Source organism: Nicrophorus vespilloides, unplaced genomic scaffold (genome assembly GCF_001412225.1).
Source record: "Nicrophorus vespilloides isolate i.1.1-1 unplaced genomic scaffold, Nicve_v1.0, whole genome shotgun sequence".
NCBI classification, from domain to species: domain Eukaryota; kingdom Metazoa; phylum Arthropoda; class Insecta; order Coleoptera; family Silphidae; genus Nicrophorus; species Nicrophorus vespilloides.
In genome coordinates, this window is record NW_017095824.1 from 4,166 (window position 1) to 9,361 (window position 5,196).

Here is a 5,196-nt window from a genome sequence, read left to right on the forward strand (position 1 = left end):
TCAACAAACTTATACAAATTTAAACAAAGTGATGAAAATGTACACATTTTTCATGAATTTTCAATAAATTTCGACACATTTTTACAACTTTAAACAAAGTGATGAAAACTTACAAATTTTGCATAAAATTTTCAAGAAACTTGATGAATTTTCAATAAATTTTAACAAACTTATACAAATTTAAACAAATTGATGAAAACATACAAATTTACTATGAATTTTCAAGAAACTAGATGAATTTTCAATAAATTTATACAAATTTAAACAAAGTGATAAAAACTTACAAATGTTCAAAAAACTAGATGAATTTTTAATAAATGTCGATAAATTTATACGAATTTCGACAAATTTACACAAAGCGATGAAAACGTACAATTTTTCCCTACATTTCATTTTGTGAATTTTCAGTATGTTCATTTCAATAAGAACAATTTAGATTATTAGAAATTGTAAATTACGTTTGAAATGATCGATAAATCAACGAAATGCAATTTATAGTCGAACGTTTCTGGTCGTCCTTTTTGTGCCTTTTGTCCACAGTCAGAACGTTAATAAAATTTTTGAAAGTAAAATTGATTTGCCTGAGAATAGAAAGTGCGTCGCTCGAAAATGGGAGAGGAGACGAGAGAAGACGTACGCTTCGATGCGATGCGCTGTAAAATGCATGTGCTTTATGAATAATTATTGGTAGATAATTATTTTTATTTTGTAGCGAACACAACCTCCTTCTGGTATTCTACGTAGATCAACAACAACAACAACAAGCAAACAACATTAACAGCAACAACAAGCAAACAACAACGGCAAGAGTATCTATCTATCTATATAATAAAACACTTGTTCGATGTGAAAAGGATTCTTTCCATTCTGAAACGTCGGAATAAATCAATAAACTTTATGGCCCGAGTTACGACACACATTAGAGACGTATTAAATTCCACGTGCTCCGAACGGATTCATAAGAATATCTTTCTCTCACTCTCACTCGTTCATTTACAAATAGTTTCGTCTCTTTGTCTAGTGCATCTTAGAATCTACGTGCATTTTATTCCGCGCGCGTTCGACTCTAGTTTTCTTTTAACAAATAGGTGTGAAATTAGTATCAAAGGACGGACGGCGGCGGCAGAAACGTAATTGCTTTCTGATATTCGTTTTCGGGGCTTTCGAATGATTTAGTGCGTCGCCCCCGGGGGCGGTTTCTTTCCAACTCGTGTCTCTCGTCTATATAAAGTGGTTCATTAATATATTTACGGGAAAATTGATTTTAATCACCTCGACATTACTCATTTTCTATCACATGAATTATCGCCTTTTCATCGGATTGTGATAAATCAAACACTATTTCACTAATAATACTGCCATCATTTCGTGATCCATTCGCATTCTCAATGCAAACGAAGTTAAAGTTTGTTTGCTTTATTAATTATAACTATGTGCAAAAGTTTGTAAGACTGAATTGGAAATTGTTCATAAATCAAGAAACCATTGGAAATAACAAGAAATATTAATGAGTTTCAAAAATCATTTGGAAATTACTAACAATTTATACAAACTTAAAGAAACTGATGAAAACGTACAAAGTTACTGTAAATTTTCAAAAACTTGATGAATTTTCAATAAACTTTTAAAAATTTAAACAGAGTGATGAAAATGTACAATTTTTTCATGAATTTTCAAGAAACTTGATGAATTTTCTATAAATTTCAACAAACTTATACTAATTTAAACAAAGTGATGAAAATGTACACATTTTTCATGAATTTTTAAGAAAATTTGCTCAGTTTTCAATAAATTTCGACAAATTTAAACAAAGTGATGAAAACATACAAATTTACCATTAATTTTCAAGAAACTTGACGAATTTTCAATAAATTTCAACAAACTTATACTAATTTAAACAGTGATGAAAATATACAAATTTTTTATGAATTTTCAAAAAAATTGATGAATTTTCAATAAATTTCGACAATTTTAAACACAGCGATTGAAAACTTACAAATTTTCTATAAATCTTCAAAAACTTGATGAATTTTCAATAAATTTATACAAATTTCGACAAATTTACACAAAGTGATGAAAACGTACAAATTTTCTATAAATTTTCAACAAACTTTATGATAAAATCAAATTAGATTCTTTGTAATTTTAAGTTTGTAGAACTTGTAAAAATTTACACAAAATGAGAAAAAAATAATTGCAAATGATAGAAAAATGAAAAATTTTATAAAAACAATTAGAAATAATCAAAAATTCTACAAAAAAATAACAAAAAATCAAATAAAATTGCAAGTTGATAAACAATTGAATATGTAATTTTGTAAAAACAATTGAAAATTGCAAATCAAATATGTTGATAAACAAACAACTGAACGGCAATTTTGTAAAAACAATTGACAATTGCGAAAAATTTAAGTTGAAATTAACAAAAATCAAATATTGAATATATTGAAAAAGTCACATTGAAATTATCAAAAAGTGGATTAGAAAAATTCAATATAAAATTATCAAAATTTTAATTGGAAATGAAATAAAATGTTTCTAATTTTATAGAAATCATTGGAAATTATAAAAATCGAATACATTGAACAAATTAACACGGAAATTAAGAAATATTCAATGGAAACAAAGTAATAAAAACTTACTAATTTTCCATATATTTTTTAAAAACTTGATCAATTTTCAATAAATTTCGACAAATTTACACAAAGTGATAAAAACTTACAAATATACCATACATTTTCAGTAAATTTCGACAAATTTAAACGAAGTGATGAAAACTTACAAATTTTCCATAAATGTTAATTGGAAATGAAATAAAATGTTTCTAATTTTATAGAAATCATTGGAAATTATAAAAATCGAATGCATTGAACAATCAATTCAAAAGTACCAAAAAATTGAAAAAATAGACCTGGAAATTAATAATATATTTGGAAACTACAAAAATCAATAATTTTTTACTAAAAAACAAACAAAAATTACCAGAAAATCTACATTTGAAACTTTATTTTCATTTTTTGTTCAAATTTTTAGAAAATTTAATGAAACGAAAACTTACTTCAAGTCTTTACAGACATTTGTATACACTTATGCACAAATATGTATAAAATTATAGAAAAATATAATTAAATTGCACAAAACCTATAGAAACTTAACAAAAAAGATTAATTTCTATAATAGTAGACACGTCTAATTAATAAACATTGACAAAAATTATACTTTTTTGAGCGTTAAAACAAATTGCAAATAATGAATGAGATTAGTTGAGTGTTCGAACAATAGCAGTAATTTTGATTTAATCGCTCCGCAATATATGCAAATAAGCAATTAAGCAAATCAGTTTAGATCGGATCTCGGATCCGATCGAAGTCGAAGTGCCCATCATTGTCTATCCACATTACAACAACGCGGCAAAGTTTCAAAACGAAACTATTCAATCGATCGAATGAATAGAGAGACGCACGCTATTAATAATAACAATAATTATATAATAATAAACTAATATCAATATCTAAACAATCCGTTTTTCCCTCTATCTATCGTTGCATAGAGCTCGAACAATAATTTCAATCGGAATGCATTGCAATTTTATAATAAACATTGGCTGCTCGGGTCGTCGGGGTCAAACCATGGAACAATATTGCCTATAATCATGCACAGTGCAAGATTAATAATGCTCAAAGAGAAGAGAGGAGACGCGAATGGAAACACGGCTCTTGTTGCTGAAGAGTACAAAAAAAGAAAAAGGAAAGAAATGAAGATGAAAATCCGAAATCAATAGTCGATTACGTGTAGAAAGTTATTATTGTATTCTATGCTTAATTGATTCGAAATCTTTGTGTTTTTTTTTGAGTATTTATTAATGAATCCAAGAGATGGTTTTGGATTTAGCAAAAACATCATCTTTTTGGTTGCGTGCGCTCTTTTCACCGCTTATTATTATCACCGCGGGATCCGTCCTCCGCGCAACCGAAACGTTTATTCACATCGCATCTTCCATTCTTCGTCGTTTGTTTGTTTTTTTTTTAATTATTATCAACGCTAATTGCATTCAGCAATTCTCATCGCGATGCCGATTCGAACGCTAAACTCCTATTTGCATAGCAATTACTCATTTGCTCTGCGGGGAAAACGCGAGCCATCAAAAAGCTCGACACGACACGAGACAGGACGTCTTCTCGCCAGAAACCGGAGGAGTTTGAAATGGAAAGTTCATTTGTTTCTATGCAAAACAAAACAAAAAACAAAAATATCCGACGTTTCGTTTTTGTTGCCTCCACGGATTGATTGATGTTATTTAATCGTTTCATTTAATTGCCTCAGTTGATGAACAATTTATATTTTAAGCTTTAACAAGAAAAGAAATACAAATAAATTTATAGAAACTTTTAAAACTTGTATAAATTCATGTAAACTTATTAAGTAATTTAAAATTTGTTAAAAATACATCAAGTTTTTGAAAATTTAAACTGGTTTATGTATTACAATTTCTTACTTTTCGTTCATTATAGTTCTTTGTAAATTTGATTGCTATTACATCATAATCAATATCTTCATATCCGACGTTTCGTTTTTGTTGCCTCCACGGATTGATTGATGTTATTTAATCGTTTCATTTAATTGCCTCAGTTGATGAACAAAAGAAAGCTTTGCAATTTATATTTTAAGCTTTAACAAGAAAAGAAATACAAATAAATTTATAGAAACTTATGCTAAAACTTGTATAAATTCACAAATTCGTGTAAACTTATTAAGTAATTGAAAATTTGTTAAAAATACATCAAGTTTTTGAAAATTTAAACTTTTTTATGTATTACAATATCTTACTTTTCTTTCATTATAATTCTTTGTAAATTTGATTGCTATTACATCATAATCAATATCTTCATATCCGACGTTTTGTTTTTGTTGCCTCCACGGATTGATTGATGTTATTTAATTGTTTCATTTAATTGCCTCAGTTGAACAATTTATATTTTAAGCTTTAACAAGAAAAGAAATACAAATAAATTTATATAAACTTAGGCTAAAACTTGTATAAATTCACAAATTCATGTAAACTTATTAAGTAATTTAAAATTTGTTAAAAATACATCAAATTTTTGAAAATTTAAACTGTTTTATGTATTACAATTTCTTACTTTTCTTTCATTATAATTCTTTGTAAATTTGTTTCCTATTACATCATAATCAATA